Raw genomic sequence first — 19,596 nt, 5'->3', positions numbered from 1 at the left:
CCATCACAGCTATGTATGGTCATGAACAATAGCTGACATTCCACTAGATCAATTCTGAATTCCAAAGATCTTCATATAAATATTATATCTCAGTGCCAATTCTAATTTATTTATATTTTAGACTAATAGTTTCACACTGATCTGAAATATCCAAGGAATATTTTGTTTCTATTATTCCACTAGAAAGACATTTATCCCCTATTTAAATTCTATGTCCTGAGAGTTTGCATGGGGACTCTGGGACTCCTTGTCAATGTATTACTCTCTGAGATATTTCTGTAGACTACTCATCTGCCCATAATCATTCCAGTTCATTTTCTTAGGACTCAACCCCCTGGGACATCTAATTACAAATCTGAATATTGCATTACTCATGCAGGGGTCACATCAAGAAACTTTCCTGGATTTTTCCTTCCTGTCAGAGTCCTTAAACTTCTACTGATATTTCCAACAATTTCCTTTTCTTGAGGAACTTGTTTTGAAACCCCATTTCCCCAGAGAAGCAGTCTGAAAAAAATGTATTCTTACATATAACCCAAAAGGTAATAGGAGCATTCAATGTATTAGGACTTTTTTCATCTGTCATTATCTGCCTATGTTTGATTAGAAACCACCAGACTGTATTCTTGACTTCTATGCATTGATACACAGTGATTGGTTGAAAATGCATGTTTAGTACTTTATACTTTGTGTGTCTGTGTGGGTGTAAATTGTTGAAATCTTTACTTAGTATAGGGTTGCTCTTCTGTATATAAAGTTAATTAAAAATGAATCTTAATGAAGAATGGGATGGGAGAGGAAGTAGAAGGTGGGACAGGAGTAGGCGTGGGAAGACAGGTATGGAGGGAAGAAACATTATATTCCTAAGGCTGTACCTATGAAGTTTGTATTCATTAAATAAAAGCTTCCTTAAAAAGAAAATGCATGTTTAGCAAGGACGGACAGAAATGGAGGATTCTGAAGAATAAGTAGTGGTTGTGGCTGGGATTTTTTAAAGCAATTCACATATTCCTGAAGCATGAGATTATTTCCAGATGTGGTGTCTTTGTTGGTAAAGCACAGAAGCAAAGAACCTTCTCCTAGATCTTTCTTTATATATAAAAAATCAACCCTTTTTACTGGGCCACAGTGTGTGAAAAGTGACACTCGGATATGTTCAGTGCTAAACCACCTAAGAATTAAAAAAAAAAAAAAAGCTGCAGGCAAATAGCCTACAGAGAAAAATGAACAAATGAACATGATGAAAACTTAAGGAAAACCAGTGAGGAAACGGAAATGTTCCCACATCTGCAGTTTTGCTCATTGTTCACTGAGAATGGCTTCTGGTACTACTTGTGTCCCTCAGGTCCCTTGGGAATCAGATTCACCTCAACATTCTAGGAAGTCCACAGCTAGCAGCAGTACCTCTGCAAAGGTGAAGATGCTAGTTTATATCACCGGTCCATACATCATTTTCATCTCTTGTGTAACCACTAAAGAGACTGAAATGCCTGAGCCACACTCATTTCCAAAAGGTAACTGTTTACATTCTTAGTCCCTATGCCCCTGTGGCTTCCCAGGCCAGCTCCCAGGGAGGCCAGGGAATGTCTTGGCCACTCTTCACAGGTTCTCCAAAGCAAAAATAAATAAATAAATAAATAATAACAATTTAAGCAAATAAATAATATATATTTAGTTTTACTCAAATTCAATATGTATGATTTCTTTTTTTTTTTTTTATTGGACAGGGAGAGTTATAGACAGTGAGAGAGAGAGACAGAGAGAAAGGTCTTCCTTCCGTTGGTTCACTCCCCAAATGGCCTCCACGGCTGGCGCTGTGCCAATCAAAGCCAGGAGCCAGGTGCTTCCTCCTGGTTTCCCATGCAGATGCAGGGGCCCAAACACTTGAGCCATCCTCCACTGCCCTCCTGGGCCACAGCAGAGAGCTGGACTGGAAGAGGAGCAACCGAGACTAGAACCCTGGTGCTCATATGGGATGCCAGTGCCACAGGCAGAGGATTAACCAAGTTAGCCACAGCGCCGGCCCAAAATATGTATGATTTCTAAGTACAGAATTTGAATGTGATTTCTTTAGGGGGAATCATGTGTTGAAATAAATCAATGAAACTCAAGGGTAGAATGTGACTTTGTTTAGCAAAAAACTATGCGCTAGTGGCAAAAGCCATGATCCTTTCATATTTTTCATGTCATTACTAGGTATTCTGAATTTAATAAAGGAAATAGAGAATACACTGAATTCAGAGCACCACTCTGGATAATAAATCAAAACTTTAAAGCCTGAATTTTAAAGAAGTTAATTTTAAAATCTTGGATGTTTACCTAAACTTCTCTAATACTTGAAATCAAAAGAGAAGGTTACCCAAATTTAAGTGACTATAAAGCAAGTGTGCTTATGTATTTTTTTTTTCAAATAAAGCAAAAGGTATAAGGAATGTGAAAGCAATTACTACTCAGCACCAGGGAAGGTATAGATCAGAAGAGTAGAAGAGGATAGAATTGCTATACGCATATTTTTATCAGTCTCAGGAGCAATGCTACAAGTTCAACAGGAAGGGAGAATAAGGAAATGAAAAAGTCTCACCTCTCAAATTCATATTGCCTCCAACAGGAAATGATGCTGGGATTTTCAGAACATGTGGCCATATGCCACCTGAACATGGTCTTGAGGGTCAGACCAACTGGGTTTCTAATCCATACTTCATCAATTGTTACGTCTGTCCTTAAGCAATTTCTCTCAGCCAGTTTCTTCATCTGTAAAATGGTGATAATATAATCTCCCCTAGGAAATATTAAGACTAAATTAAGGATACATAAACAATGCTTAATCTTGACAACTAAAACCAATGTTTGCCAATTTTTATAATTGTTTTCTAACAGAAACACTCCAAAAGAGTGCAGCAGCATATATGATTTCCATATTTCCCAATATTTAATATTATGACACTTTTGTTCAACTCCACTAAAACTGACAGATAACTGTTAAATTTAAAGTATAAATTTGCAATGATTGTGTAACTTTTAAATCCTCTTTGCACTTAAAATAAGTCCAATTCTTACAATCCACTTTGAAACAAAGAACTTAACAATATGCATCCCACTCATCAATATTTTTGTGGTTATAATAACCAAGTCACACCACCTACACAAAAAGTTAGCATGGCAGGTCACCCATATGTGGTAAGAAAAACTTAATTAAGTGCATAGGTTGCCACCATTTAAAAATAGTATTTTGCATCTCCAAAGCATCACTTCTGCAATTAGACTTCTGTGAAGGAGAAAGCATTGTCGTGGAGAAGCAAGTCCTTTGCCCTCTGATCATAAACTGGATTCTTAAATTAACACCTACATTCTTCAAACTCTAAAAAATATCATCAGCTCTGTGGGCATAAAGAGATTTAAAAAAATCCTCTCCCCAGCTCCCCCTTATAAACAATGTAAAATTGGACATAATGGTCCAAAACAATCACTTCAGAGCTCAGGAAACCAACAGACACACATCAAATTGAAAAAGCAATTATTCACAAAAATCTCCTAAATTTTGGATAAGCACAGTTGAATTCCAGTGCCTCTTTGCATAAAACTATTCCCATACCACCTCCAGTCCCTCAGTTTATCGGTGCAATTGTTTTGCAAGAGACGGTCAACCAAGCAGACCAGCAGGTTCTGCCAGGGAAGGCAGGCTTTTTTGAAGCAGAAGATTATCAGTAAAAGCAGGCAAACTCAGGAGAAAATGAATGGAGTAAATTTGTTGGCTTGCTAGTTCGAGATTCAAGTGCCATTGGAACAAGTGATGAATCCATTTGAAAGTAAACAGGAAGAACCTGGAAATGAGAGAGCCAGAGAAGTGTTAGATAAGCATATTGCATACACTTGTGACTGGTAAACCAAGCACGGGCGCAGGGGCAATTTGAGTTGACCTGGAAGAAAGTAAAAGCCAAGGAAGAAGAATTACCTTCACATGAAATATGCTCCCAAACCCACACAGAGATCTATCAGAAGAGGTTGGAAGATTATGAGTTTGAGGCATTTGGTTTTTTATTTATTATTATTTGACAAGTAGAGTTATAGACAGTGAGAGAGCGAGAGAGAGAAATATCTTCCTTCCATTGGTTCACCCCCCAGATGGCTGCTACGGCCAGCACTGTGCCGATCCAAAGCCAGGAGCTTCTTCCCTGTCTCCCATGCGGGTGCAGGGCCCAAGCACTTGGGCCATCCTCCACTGCCCTCCTGGGCCACAGCAGAGAGCTGGACTGGAAGAGGAGCAATCGGGACTAAAACTCGGCACCCACACGGGATGCCGGTGCCGCAGGCGAAGGATTAACCAAGTGAGCCACGACACCGGCCCAAGTTTGAGGTATTTGAATAAAACCTCAACCCAAATCATTGACTGACAATGAAGGTAGGAATACCCGGGGACAACCATTAGAAAGCCAGATAAGAAATAAAAATGATCTTCTGTGTGTAAAGATAATTGAAAATGAATCTTTATGAAGAATGGGATGGGAGAGGGAGTGGGAGATGGGATGGTTGTGGGTGGGAGGGAGGTATGAGGGAAAATTCAAAAGTTGCACTTTGGAAATTTATATTTATTAAATAAAAGTTTAAAAAAAGAAGTAAAGATAAGACTTTAAAAACTAAAAAGAGACATTAGAGGCTATAACCCTTGGGAAATCTCATGCAGATCAAGTCCAGAAAAGGTATAAAATGCAAAATAAGGCCTTCAAAAGAAAAGTGAAAATCCAGACGTGCTACAATATATAATCAAAAATATCCTGTTTTCAACAAAGAATTTTAAAATTTGTAAGCAAAACAGAAAAGTACGTCCATACTCAAGGAGAGAGGGAAAAACCGTCAAAAGAAACTAACTTCTAGTGGCTCCAGATGTTGGATTTAGCACACTAGAACTTCAAAGCAGCTAACAAAATTAGGTTCAAAGAATTAAAGAAGCTATCTTTGTAAAACATTAAGGGAAATATAATAAAAATGGTTCAGTCAACAGGTAATTTCAGTAGTGAAGTAGAAGTAGCACAGAAAAAAGCAACAAGAAATTTTAGAGTTGAAATGAATAATGAACAAAATGAAGTATTTAGTAAATAGGCTCAACTGGGACAACTTCAAGTTTAAAAACATATGTGTAAGAGGAGTTGCAGAGGAGAGAGAAAAAATAAATAGAAATAATATTTGGGGAAATAAAAATTGAAAACTTCTTAAATTTTATTTTAAAATACTATTAATCTAGCAAATTTAAAACATATGTGTAAGAGGAGTTGCAGAGGAGAGAGAAAAAATAAATAGAAATAATATTTGGGGAAATAAAAATTGAAAACTTCTTAAATTTTATTTTAAAATACTATTAATCTAGCAAATTTATAAGCTTAGTTAATGCCAAGAGCTATGAACATACAGATCTACACCTAGACACATCAGAGTAAAAATGCCAGAAGTCAGACAAACTGTCTCAAAAACAGTAAAAAAAAAAAAAAATTCATCACATGCAGGGAACACAATACAATTAGTGACTGACTTCTCACCAGTAATAGCATTCGGAAAGCAATGGAATGACATATTTAAGGTACAGACTCTCCTCGACTTACCATGGTGGGGGTTGAGGGTGGGTAAATTCGATAAACCTATAGTAACTTGAAAATACTTTAAGTCAACAACACATTTAGTACATCTTTTTTTAAGATTTATTTATTTATTTGAAAGGCAATGTAAGAAAGAGAGAGAGAGAGAGACAAAGAGACAAAGAGACAGAGAGATCTTCCATTTGCTGGTTCATTCTCCAAATGGTTGCAACAACCAGGCCACAGCCATGAGCCGGGAACTTCTTCGAGGTGTTCCTTGTAGGTGGCCCAGTACTTGGGCCATCTTTCACTGCTTTCCCAGGTGCATTAGCAGGGAATTGGATGGGAAGTAGAGCATCTAGGTCTTGAACCAGCACTCATATGGGATGCCAGCAATGCAGATACAGCTTTACCTATTTCTGCCTTTCAAGCAGATGAAAACAAACATGTTTAAAGTTTTATTGTCAGAGGAGTTGCAGTGGAATAACCAAAAATCCATAAGAAGTACCAAAGAGAAACTGAAGAACAAACTCCCATTAAATACATAAAACAACCAGCAAAGTGGAAGACTTAAATCCAACTATATAAATAATTGTATTAAATGTAATGGGCTACCAAGTGGTGGAGTTGGAAGCATACCAGGGGATTCCAATTCAATCCCATCGAGGTGGCATGTACCAATGCCATCTCACTGTTCCAGGTGATCAGTTTCAGTTCACAGTTGGTCATGGTGAAGGGACTGGGAGTCAAAGGGAACACATAGACAAGTCTAGTACCTGCTAACGCTAACCGATGGAGTAAATAAAGGGGAGAGTGATCCAACATGGGAAGTGAGATACTCAGCAGACTCATAGAATGGCAGATGTCCTAAATAGCACTCTGGCCTCAGAATCAGCCCTAAAGGCATTCGGAGCTGGCTGAAAAGCTCATGAGAGTATTTCAGGCATGGAAAGCCAAGACACTCTGGCAAAAGATCTCTGCGAGTGAGATCCCAGTGGAAAGAACAGGTCATCAAAGAAGGAGGTACCTTTCTCTGAAGGGAGGAGAGAACCTCCACTTTGACTATGACCTTGTCTAAACAAGATAAGAGTCGGAGAACTCAGAGGGCTTCCATAGCCTTGGAAACTCATGACTGGAGCATAGGGAGATTACTGATGCCATAGACAGGAGTGTCAATTGGTAAAGTCAACAACAGGAGTCACTGTGCACTTACTCCTCATGTAGGATCTCTATCCTTAATGTGCTGTACATTGAGATTTAATGCTATAATGAGTACTCAAACAATATATTTCACTTTGTGTTTCTATGGGGGTGCAAACTGTTGAAATCCTTACTTAATGCATACTAAACTGATCCTCTGTAAAAAAAAAAAAAAAAAGAAAAAAGAAAAAAAAAAAAAAAGAAATTATCAATTCCCAACTTGACTCTCACTGGGATTAAACATGACAATAGGTCTGCTCTGATTTCATCATCATTTAAAAAAATCATCTATTATTTTTCACTTTATGTTTCTGTGTGGGAGCAAACTGTTGAAATCCATACTTAATGTATACTAAGCTGATCTTCTGTATATTAAGATAATCGAAAATGAATCTTGATGTGAATGGAAGGGGAGAGGGAGTGGGAAAGGGGAGGGTTGTGGGTGGGAGGGACGGTATGGGGGGGAAGCCATTGTAATCCATAAGTCGTACTTTGGAAAATTATATGCATTAAATAAAAGTTAAAAAAAAAAAAAAAAAAAATAAATGTAATGGGCTAAATATTTGAATCAAAAGAGATTGTAAGATGGATAAAAAATTAGATCCAGGGGCTGGCGCTGTGGCATAGTAGGTCAAACCGCTGCCTGCCAGCATCTCATAAGGAGCTGGTTCAAGACCCGGCTGTTCCACTTTCAACCCAGCTCTTTGCTAGTGCTCTAGGAAAGCAGCAGAAGATGGCACAAGTGCTTGGGCCCCTCTTCCTGAATGGTAGACCTGGACGGAGTTCCTGGCTTCTGGCTGTGGCCTGGCGTAGCCTGGCCCTTGCAGCCATTTGGGGAGTGAACCAAAAGATGGAAGATCTCTCTGTTTCTCCCTCTCACTAACTGTGACTTTCAAATAAATAATAAAACCTTAAAAAAAAAAAAAGTCAGATCTAATGAAATCTTGTCTGTAAGAAACACATTTAAATTCAAATACATAAATAGGCTGAAAGAAAAATATGAAAACAATCAGAGTTGGAATAACTATATTATCAAATAAATTAGATGGTAAGGCCATGGTCAAAGTGAAAGTTCTCTCCTCCCTTCAGAGAAAGGTACCTCCTTCTTTGATGACCCATTCTTTCCACTGGGATCTCACTCGTGGAGATCCTTCATTTAGGTTTTTATTTTCCCCCAGAGTGTCTTGGCTTTCCATGCCTGAAATACTCTCATGGGCATTTCAGCCGGATCCACATGCCTTAAGGGCTGATTCTGAGGCCAGAGTGCTGTTTAGGACATTTGCCATTCTATGGGTCTGCTGTGTATCTCACTTCCCATGTTGGATCATTCTCTCCCTTTTTGATTCTATCAGCTAGTATTTGCAGACACTGTTCTTGTTTATGTGATCCCTTTGGTTCTTAGTCCTATCATTACCATCAATTGTGAACAGAAATTGATCACTGGGACTAGTGAGATGGCATTGGTACATGCCACCTGAGTCAGTGAACTCAGGGGGCTTCCATAGCCTTGGAAGCTCATGACAAGAGCCTAGGGTGATTACTGATGCCACAAACAAGAGTGTCAATTTGTTAAGTCAACAACAGGAGTCACTGTGCACTTACTCCTCATGTAGGATCTTTGTCCTTAGTGTGCTGTACATTGAGATTTAATGCTATAATGAGTACTCAAACAGTATATTTCACTTTGTGTTTCTATGGGGGTGCAAACTGTTGAAATCTTTACTTAATGTATACTAAACTGATCTTCTGTAAAAAAAAAGAAAAGAAAGAAAGAAATTATCAATTCCCAACTTGACTCTCACTGGGATTAAACATGACAATAGGTCTGATCTGATTTCATCATCATTTAAAAAATCATCTATTATTTTTCACTTTATGTTTCTGTGTGGGAGCAAACTGTTGAAATCTTTACTTAATGTATACTAAACTGATCTTCTGTATATTAAGAGAATTGAAAATGAATCTTGATGTGAATGGAAGGGGAGAGGGAGTGGGAAAGGGGAGGGTTGCGGGTGGGAGGGACGGTATGGGGGGGAAGCCATTGTAATCCATAAGCTGTACTTTGGAAATTTATATTCATTAAATAAAAGTTAAAAATAAATAAATAAATAAATTAGATGGTAAGACAATACAATATTACTAAAGACAAAGAGTAAGATTTCATCATGATAAAAAGGGCAATACATCAAGAAGATACAAAAATAAATCTATACATACTTTGACATAAATAAAAATAAAAGAAGCAAATATACAAATTTCAGGGTAGTCTCACTAGATCTAATTCCCTAAGTGTTTTTGGAAAACAAGTTCAGGTTGACTACAGGGATTAAATTAATACATTTTTGAAATAATTATAGAAGCCAGCGCTGTGGCACAGCAGGTTAAAGTCCTGGTCTGCAGCACTGGCATCCCATATGGCCATCGGTTCTAGTCCCAGCTGCTCCTCTTCCAATCCAGCTCTCTGATGTGGCCTAGGAAAGCAGTGGAAGATGTCCCAAGTCCTTGGGCCCCTGCACCCACAAGGGAGACCTGGAAGAAGCTCCTGGCTCCTGGCTTTGGATCAGCAAGGCTCTGGCCATTGTGGCCATCTGGGGAGTGAACCAGTAGATGGAAGACATCTCTCTCTCTGCCTCTCCTTCTCTCTGTATAACTGAATTTCAAGTAAATAAAATAAATCTTTAAAAAAAGAAATAATTGTAGATTCATGGGAAGTTACAAAAATAATCCAAACAGGTTCCAGATATCCTTTGTTTAGTTTACCCCATAACTATAACACAACAACTATAATACAAAACCGAAGCCAAAAAGTGACATTAGCATAATATATGTGTAATTCTATGTCATTTTTGAAAAAATATTAATTTCATTTGAAAGACAGCGGGGTAGAGAGAAAGATCTTCTATCCTCCTGTTCACTGACCAAATGACCACAATATATGGGGTTGGGCCAGGCTAAAATGAGGAACGGGAACTTCATCCAAGTCTCCCGTGTGGGTGGCAGGAATTCAGTACTCAAGACATCATCTGTTGCTTTCCAGGTGCATTAGCAGGGAGCTGAATCTGAAGCAGAGTAGCAAGGCTCTGACCAGTACTCTGCTATGGGACGTGGGCATCCCAAGCAGTGGCCCAACCTGCTGGACCTCAATATCCTCCTTTATTCTATGCCATTTTATCATGAGCACAATTGTGTAACCATTGCCATTATCAAAATGCGGAACTACTCCATCATTATAAACATCTCTCCATGCTACCCCTTTAAAGTCATATCCATGGCCTTTCTCCCACCATCCCTAACCTCTTGCTTTCAATAATCTGTTTTCCAACACTTTCATTACATAACTTCAAGAGCAGCATTATGTGAATAAAACTATATAGTATGTGAACTTTTGAGACTAGATTTCTTTGACTCAGCATAAATCTTTCCAAGTTTTTGTGTGTACCAACAGTTTGGTATTTGGTATCCCACTCTTGGCACCAATTTTCTATCTTAGTCCATTTTCTGCTCCTATAAGGGAATACAGCAGAGTAATTCATTTGGCATATAGTTCTGGAGGCTAGAAAATCGGAGCACAGGGCCACCACCTGGCAAATTCATCTTTTTTATTAGGAGCCCACTCATGTGATAACTAATCCACTCCCACAACCCCAGCATTAATTCTAAGAACATAATCTAATTACTTATTTTTTAAAAATTCATTTATTTTAATATTATTTTAAAGGTAGAGAGACAGAGAAAGAAACATAGAGAACTTCTATCTGCTGGTTCACTTCCCAAAATGCCCACAACAACAAAGGCTGGACTAGTTCAAGGCCAGGAGCCAGGAATTCTACCAGAGTCTTCCACATGACTGGCAGGGACTCAGTTATTTGAGTCATCACTTGCAGCCTCTCAGGGTACACATTAGCAGGAAGCTGGATCGACAGCAGAGTAGCCAGGACTCAAACAAGGCACTCCAATGTGTCATAAGCAGTTGGCTTAACAGCTATACCAACATCCTCACCCTAATTATCTCTTAAAGGTCCTACCTCTCAACATGGTTACAATGGTCATTAAATTTCCAGATGAGTTTTGGAAGGAGCATTCAATCATACCAGGATGCTATAACAAAATACTATAGATGGGGTGGCTTAAACAACAGATTTTGCTTTCTTTCTCACAGTTCTGGAGGATAGGAAGTCTAAGATCAAGGTGCTCGCATATTAAGTGATTAGAGAAGGCCCTCTTGCTTGGGTCCCAACTTCTCACAAAGCAGAGAGAGAATAATAACAGCATGCCCTTTGGCATTTCTTACTATTATTAGGATACCAATCTGGTTGTAAAGATGCCACCCTTACAAGCTCATATAAGCCTTTTCACTCCCAAAAGGCCTCATATTCAAATACCATCACTTTGGGGTGATGGACTTCAACAGTTTAATTTTGGTGTGGTATCACAAATGTTACATTCATAACAAGTACCCTTTACTGCTGCTTATCCAAAAGGAGAGAGAAGAATTTAAATCAAGACTCCTTAAGAGCTACTAAAACCTAACAATTAATTTATAGTTTCAATCTTATTTGTTCTCCCTACGCCACATTTAAAAATTATCTTTTCATTGTGTTTGGCTGAATATAAACACAACTGGAGGAATTCCAAGATGGTGGAATATGGACAGAGTGTATGGCTCTAGTCCAAGGGAACATAGTTTTTTAAAAAAAGTTTACAGAATGCCATCTCAGGGAAGATTAGGGAGAAAACTGCAGTGGAAAGTCCATAGACATTACAGGGATACTGTGGATATACATGGAGGGTGTGGACACAAAGCATAAACATGGACACAATACAGGAACACTGCAGCCAAGAACCTCAGCACCATCTTTGGAGGGTGAGGTGAGACCAGACTGCAACAGCCCAAGCCACGGGTGATAAAGCTGCGGGGAGAGCCTAGTATGAGTCTGTCCTGAAGCCCTGTTGGGACAGTGTACCTACCAACCTAGAGGAAAAAAGGAGAACATTTCTCTCTCCTCAACTCCCTGACAAGGACTCCTTTCAACTAGCTGAGAGAAAGCTGGAGACGTTTTGGACATACATCATAGCTGTATCATTTTGTGTCCACACACCCAGCTACTAGAACTATTCATCCTGCAGATGCAGAATACACATCCTTTTCACTAATGCATGGAACTTTCTCTAGGATAGACCATGTGCTAGGCAATAAAGCAAGTCTCAGCAAATTCAAAAAAAATGAATCATACCATGCATTTTCTCTGACCACATTGGAATGAAGCTGGAAATTAACAACTTAAGAATCACTAGAACATATGAAAACACATGAATACTGAAAAACATGATCCTGAATTAACAGGGGGTCAGAAAATAAATCAAAAGAGAAATAAAAAAATTCTAGAATTGAATGAAGATGACAATAAAACATATCAAAACTTATGGAAGGGGCTGGTTCTACGGCATAGTGGGTTAAAGCCCCAGCCTATAGCACCAGCATCCCATATGGGCACCAATTCAAGACCCAGCTGCTCAACTTCTGACCCAGCTCCCTGCTAATGTGCCTGGGAAATGAGCAGAGGATGACACAAGTCCTTGGGCCCCTGCACCCTCATGGAAGACCCAGAAGAAGCTCCTGGCTCTGGCATCGGAAAGGCTCAGCTCTGGTTGTTCCTGCCATTTGGTCAGTGAACCAGCTGATAGAAAACCTCTCACGCAGAAATCAACAAACAACAAATGTTGGCAAGGATGTGGGGGGAAAGATATGCTAATATACTGTTGGTGGGAGTGTAAACTGGTGCAACCATTCTGGAAAACAATTCTGAGATAGCTCAGAAATTTAAATATAACCTACCATATGACCCAGCCATCCCACTCCTAGGAATTTACCCAAAGGAAATGAAATCAGAATTTGAGTCATCTGTACCCCTATATTTATTCTAGCTCAATTCACAATAGCTAAGATATGGAATCAACCCAGATGTCCATCAACCGAAAACTAGATAAAGAAATTATGGGGGGAGGGGTGGACTGTGCTGCAGCAGATAAAGCTACTGCCTGTAGTGCTAGCATCCCATATGGGTACTAGTTCAAGTTCCAGGTACTACACTTCTGATCCAGCTCTCTGTTATGGCCAGGGAAAGCAGTAGACAATGACCCAAGTCCTTGGGCACTTGCACCTGCATAGGAGACCTCAAAGAAACTCCTGGCTCCTGGCTTTAGATCAACCCAGCTCCAGCTATCACAGCCATTTGAGGAGTGAACCAGCAGATGGAAGACCTCTCTCTCTCTCTCTCTCTCTGCCTCTCTGCCTCTCTGCCTCTGCCTCTCTGTTAACTCTGCCTCTCTGTTAACTCTGCCTCTCTGTTAACTATGCCTTTCAAATAAATAAATGTTGAATGGCTTACCATAGAGATCAATGTTTCTTGTCCATAAAAAAAAATTCAACCCACTGAATGTGTAAAAAATTCTATTCCAAGGAAAGATGTTCATGTAAATTCAAAAAAAAAAAATTCACCTTGGGTTTCATCTGGTGGTATTGCAAGAAATTTTATCCTAGAAATGTTCTTGGCCGGTGCCACGGCTCAATAAGCTAATCCTCCACCTGTGCGCCGGCACACCGGGTTCTAGTCCTGGTCGGGGCACCGGATTCTGTCCCAGTTGCCCCTCTTCCAGGCCAGCTCTCTACTGTGGCCCGGGAGCGCAGTGGAGGATGGCCCAAGTCCTTGGGCCCTGCACCCCATGGAAGACCAGGAGAAGCACCTGGCTCCTGCCTTCGGATCAGCGGTCATTGGAGGGTGAACCAATGGCAAAAAGAAAACCTTTCTCTCTGTCTCTCTCTCTCACTATCCACTCTGCCTGTCAAAAAAAAAAATTGTTCAGAGCCTCCTGAGTCTTCAGAAATTTCTGAAATCTCATCTATTCCATGAAGGCTTTTTTGCACACAAATTCATTCATAACTTAGCCATATATAATTGAAAAATATTACAGGGAATATTTCTCATTCTGTTGCATTGACTAAAAATGCATCAAATCTCAAATAAGAAACACATTTTCTCAATGACTTCCTCTTCTAAACTTTGTTCATTTACTTCGAGTTTTTTGAAACATCTAGTCTATTTTGTCTCCTGATAATCTGTCCACATAAATAAATTTTCCTCTTGGCCTATATACTCCTAAAATGTCAATCAGAGCACCAAGGGAGACTGATGTTGACTATCTATATTTTACCTAGTTTTGAAGTCTAGTTCTACCCTTACATATCTTTCTCCAATGACTCATACATTATCATTATTATTTCTGAACACCTATGTACAGCTTCTATCATTTGAATGATTCACTCTGGTTACTAAGTGTGTCTGATTGTGAAAACACCAGAAAGGAAATCCAGGCTCTGTGAGGCAAGTAAGCTTATCAATGGGGCATAAGAAATTTGCCTGGCTCAGACTATAAATGAATGAGTGACTAAGAATGTAAGAGAAATGAGGTGAAGTCATTTGGGTTAAAGTCATTCAGCATTTTTTGAAGAAAGAAATGATTACATGTTAGTGTTTGACCCTCAAGTTATGAAGAGGCTTCAAAAAATCTGTGTAAAATGGATTTAAAATTTAAGTTTAGGTGGTGTCCCAAGATGGCATTATAGCAACAGGATGATCCAACTCATGAGGGGCAAAATAGTTAAAAGGGGGACAAGATACACTCTGGAGATAGAGCCATGGGAAATTTGTGACAGGAAGCCCAGGTGAGCCACAGAAAGAGACTTGGCAGGCCCATGCTGAAAGAACAAATAAGAAAGGGAAACAGCGTAGGACCAGACTGGGGAGGTTGTATCAGCCCCCAGTGGACCAGGTGAGACAGGAAATCACAGGCCCATGGAGCTGCAAGTAGCAGTGGGAGGGAGAACTTGGCAAATCACTTTTGAAGTTCCATGTAGGAAAAAAGAGAAGGTATAGAGGAATGAAAGGAGAGATCAGCTACCCCCCTCCCTCCCTCCCTCCCTCCCTGCTTGCCCCACCTGGACTGGGAGAGGCATTTTGTTTATTTACATTTTCAAATATAAGCAGGGGATTTCTGCCTTTGCCTCCCATGTACATGCCCATCAATAGTGGAGGCCACTTCACCACACCCCCTCCATCCAGGAACCAGGACCACAACATTTCAGAATAATTTCTTCCCCACCACCCAAGCTGCACAACAATGAGAAGTCCTAAATATCAAAACACTCGAGCCTGTACCATCCATCAGTGAGAGGTGAGCAGGGTTCCAGTAGGCAGGGCTCCATTCTTCCACTTGCAATGCACAGACCCATAGCAGCTCATAACAGAGAAACCTCACCACAAGAAAATCTCCACAGATTAGAGGTGCAGTTCATTAAGCAGAACAATATAACCCTGAACACACCAGAGACTAACACTCTACAAACCCTCATGGGGGCCTTGGACATCTCCTCTACCCTGGAATACTGAACAGAGCACCCAGGTCACATCTAGCACACAGCTCTTGAACTCACTGAAATTTCCCACTAAATCACAAAGACAATGATTTCCCACTAAATCACAAAGACACAAATTAAAGAGAAAAGCAAGCACACACAAAAAAGAAAAAAATACACAAATGCCAAAATAAGAATAAGAAAGATACTATAAGACCCCAAAGGAACACTATAATTTTTCAATAATAGAAGGTAAAGATGAAGAGATTGAGGATATGCCAGAAATAGAATTCAGAAAATTAATTGTCAGATTACTTAGAAGCAATCAGAAGCAAATTCATGATCTAAAGTAAAAAATCTCCCAAGAAATTGAGATACTACAGTCAGAATGAAATATTAGAAATGAAGAATTCAATAGATCAAATAAAAAATGAAGTGGAAAGCCTTAACAACAGAATAGGTGAGAAAGAAGAAAGAATATCAGAATTAGAAGATGAATTTCTGGAAATATTACAGTCAGACCAAAAGAAAGATGAAAAAATTAGAACACTAAAAAAACACTATTGGAGAGCTACAAGATACTATCAAATGACCCAATGGAGGAATTCCAGAAGGCATGGAAAGACAGAAAGGATAGAAGTCCTTCTTAATGAAAAATTTTAAAAAACTTACACACTCTGGAGAAAGAAAAAGATATCCAAGTACAGGAAGTACACAGAACTCCCAGTAGACTTGACCAGAAAAGATCTTTACCATGACACATTGTAGTAATACTCTCCACAGTAAAACATAAAGAAACTATTTTAAAATGTGCACAAGAGAAATGCCAAATCACATTCAGAGGAACCCGAATTGGGCTTAATGCTGACACTCATCAAAAACCCTATAAGCACGGAGAGAATGGCAAGATAATTCCAAGTCTTAAGATAAAAAAGCTGTCACCCAAAATACTGTACTTTGCAAACCTCTCATTTATGAATGGAGGAGAAATAAAGATCTTCCATACAGTCAGAAATTGAAATAATTTTTAACTACCCACCCAGCCCTATGAAAGATGCTCAAGGATGTGCTACACACAGAAATACAGAAACAGGAGCATCACTATGAAAGATGATGAATGCAAAAAATGACCCAATGAAAGTACAAAGGAAACCCAAAGTAAAAAATTAGGACTGTTAATGGAAATATGTCAGAGCAAAGTTGGTACTTAACAATAGTCACCTTGAATGTAAATGGTCTCAACTCTCCAGTTAAAAAACATAACCTGACTGGATTAAGAAACAAAATCCATCTATTTGCTGCCTACAAGAAACACAACTTGAGGCCGACACTGTGACACAGCAGGTTAACGCCCCGGCGTGAAGTGCCAGCATCCCATATGGGCTCCAGTTCAAGAGCTAGCTGCTTCACTTATAATCCAGCTCTCTGCTATGGCCTGGAAAAGCAGTAAAAGATGGCCCAAGTCCTTGGGCCCCTATACCCATGTGGGAGACCAGAAGAAGCTCCTTGCTCCTGGCTTCAGATCGGTGGATCTCTGGCCATTGCAGCCAACTGGGGAGTGGACCAATGGATGGAAGACCTCTTCCTCTTCCTCTCCCTCTTCCTCTCCCTCTCCCTCTCTCTCTCCCTCTCTCTCTCTCTCTCTGTCTCTCTCTCTCTCTCTCTGCCTCTGCTTTCTCTGTGTAACTCTTTCAAATAAATAAATCTTTAAAAAACAAATGTTTATAAAAAAAAAGAAACATAACTTGCCAACAAAGATGCACACAGACTGAAAGTGAAAGGATAGAAAAAGATAACCCATGCTCACAGAAACCAAAAAGGAGCTGGTGTAGCCATCTTAATATCAGACAATAGACTTTAACACAAAAATTATTAAAAGAGACAAAGAAGGACACTATATAATGATTAAAGGATCAATTCAACAGGAAGATGTGACTACAATAAATGTCTATGTACTTAATTACATGGGACCTCGATATCTAAAAGAAATGTCAATGGATTTAAAGGAAGATACAGACTCAAATAAAATAATAACGGAGGTCTTCAATGCTGACTTTCAGCAGTAGACAGATCAATCAGACAGAAAATCAATAAGGAAGCAACAGTTAATCGACACTATAGACCAAATGACCCTAACAGTTATCTACAGAGCATTCCACCCAATAGCCACAAAATACACATTCTCTTACCCATGCATGGAACTTTTTCTAGGATTGACCACATGCTAGCCGTAAAGCAAGTCTCACCAAATTCAAAAAAATCAAAATCTTACCATGCATCTTCTCGGAAAACAATGCAATGAAGCTAGAAATCAACAACTCAGGAATCTCTAGAACACATGCAAACATATGGAGACTGAACAACATGCCCCTAAATGAACAGTGGGTCATAGGAGAAATCAAAAAATTTCTAGAAACAAATTAATATGACAATACAATATATCAAAACTTAAAAGATACAGCAAAAGCAGTGTTAAGAGGAAAGTTCATAGCAATTGGAGCCTACATCAAGAAACTGGAAAGGCACAAATAAATGAGCTATCAATGCATCTCAAGGATCTAGAAAAAACAACAGCAAACTAAACCAAAAACTAGTAGGAGAAAAGAAATAATTAAAATCAGAGAAGAATCAACAAAATTGACAACAAAAAAGCAATACAAAAGATCAGCAAAAGGAAGAGCTAGTTTTTTGAAAATAAAAAATAAAAAAAATTCACACACCATTGGCCCAACTAACCAAAAAAAGGAGAGAAGACCCAAATCAATAATTAGAGATGGAAAAGGAAATGTAACAACAGACAACTCAGAAATAAAAAGAAGCATCAGAAATTACTACAAAGAGCTGTATGCCAACAAACTTGGAAACCTAGAAAAAAATGGATAGAATCCTGGACACATACAACCTACCTAAATTGATCCATGAAGAAACAGAAAACCAAAACAGAGCCATTACCAAGATAGAAATTGAATCAATAATAAAGATCCTCCCAAAAAAGAAAAGCCCAGGGTTTAGATAGCTTCACTGCTGAATTCTACCAGCCATTTAAAGAATTCCACTTCCTCTCAAGTTATTCAAAACAATTGAAAGGAAGGAAATCCTCCCAAATTCTTTCTGTGAAGCCAGCATCACCTGAAATCCTAAACCTGGAAAAGCCTCAACAGAGAAAGAGAACCACAGGCCAATTTCCATGATGAATATAGATTCAACAATCCTCAACAAAATTCTGACCAATCCAATCTAACAACACATCAGAAAAATCATTCACCTGGACCAAGTAGGATTTATCCCTGGTATTCAGGGTTTAATCAACATTCACAAATCAATCAATGTAATACATCACATTAATAAACTGAATAAAAAAATCCGTATGATTATTTCAATAGATACAGACAAAGTACTTGATAAAATACAACACTCTTTGATGATGAAAACTCTAAGCGAACTGGGTATAGAAGGAACATTCCTCAACACAATCAAGGACATTTATGACACAACCACAGCCAATGTTCTATTGAATGGAGAAAGTTGGAAGCATTCCCACTGAGATCTGGAACCAGACAAGATGCCAACTCTCACCATTGCTATTCAATATAGTTGGAAGCTTTAACCAGCGACAATAGACAAGAACAAAAGATCAAAGGGATTCATAGTGGGAAAGAGGAAATCAAACAATCACTATTTGCAGATGACATGATTCTATATATAGGGGATCCAAATGACTCCACCAAGACTATTGGAACTCACAGAAGAGTTTGGTAAACTAGCAGGATATAAAATCAATGCACAAAAAACTACAGCCTCTGTATACACAGATAATGCCATGGCTGAGAAAGAACTTCTAAGATGAATCCCATTCACAATAGCTACAAAAAAAATCAAATACCTTGTAATAAATTTAACCAAGTATGTGAAATATCTCTACAATAAGAATTATAACACATTAAAGAAAGAAATAGAAGATACAAAAAAATGAAAAAAAATTTCCATGTTCATGGATTGTAAGAATCAATATCATCAAAGTGTTCATTCTTCTGAAAGCAATTTACAGATTCAATGTGATGGCAATCAAAATACCAAAGACATTATTCTCAGATCTAGAAAAATTGATGCTGAAATTCATAGGGAGGCACAAGAGACCTCAATGGCTAAAGTAAACTTATGCAACAAAAACAAATCTGGAGGCATCACAATACCAGATTTCAAGACATACGACAAGGCAGTAATAATCAAAACAGCCTGGTACTGGTACAAAAACAGATGGATAGACCAAGGGAACAGAATAGAAACACAAGAAATCAATCCAAGCATCTAGAAGCAAATTATATTCGACCAAGGAGCTAAAACCAGTCCCTGAAGCAAGGACAATCTCTTCAACAAATGGTTCTAGGAAAACTGGATTTCTATATAGAGAAGTAT

General features: G+C 38.8%; 1 long non-coding RNA gene across 6 annotated transcripts in view; it reads right to left on the bottom strand.

Moving 5' to 3' along the window:
* LOC103348247 (uncharacterized) overlaps nt 1-19,596 on the bottom strand; it is a 109,350-nt gene that overhangs the window by 60,619 nt on the left and 29,135 nt on the right. For 5 of the 6 annotated variants that reach the window (XR_011379539.1, XR_011379535.1, XR_011379537.1 and 2 more), the window contains exon 2: nt 2,582-3,821. This is a non-coding gene — a long non-coding RNA (uncharacterized lncRNA). The remainder of the gene's footprint in view (nt 1-2,581; nt 3,822-19,596) is intronic. The other variant, XR_011379540.1, reaches the window with a different exon arrangement.

The sequence above is a fragment of the Oryctolagus cuniculus genome, chromosome 1 (assembly GCF_964237555.1).
Source record: "Oryctolagus cuniculus chromosome 1, mOryCun1.1, whole genome shotgun sequence".
Classification (NCBI taxonomy): domain Eukaryota; kingdom Metazoa; phylum Chordata; class Mammalia; order Lagomorpha; family Leporidae; genus Oryctolagus; species Oryctolagus cuniculus.
This window is presented reverse-complemented; position numbering and strand designations above follow the sequence as displayed.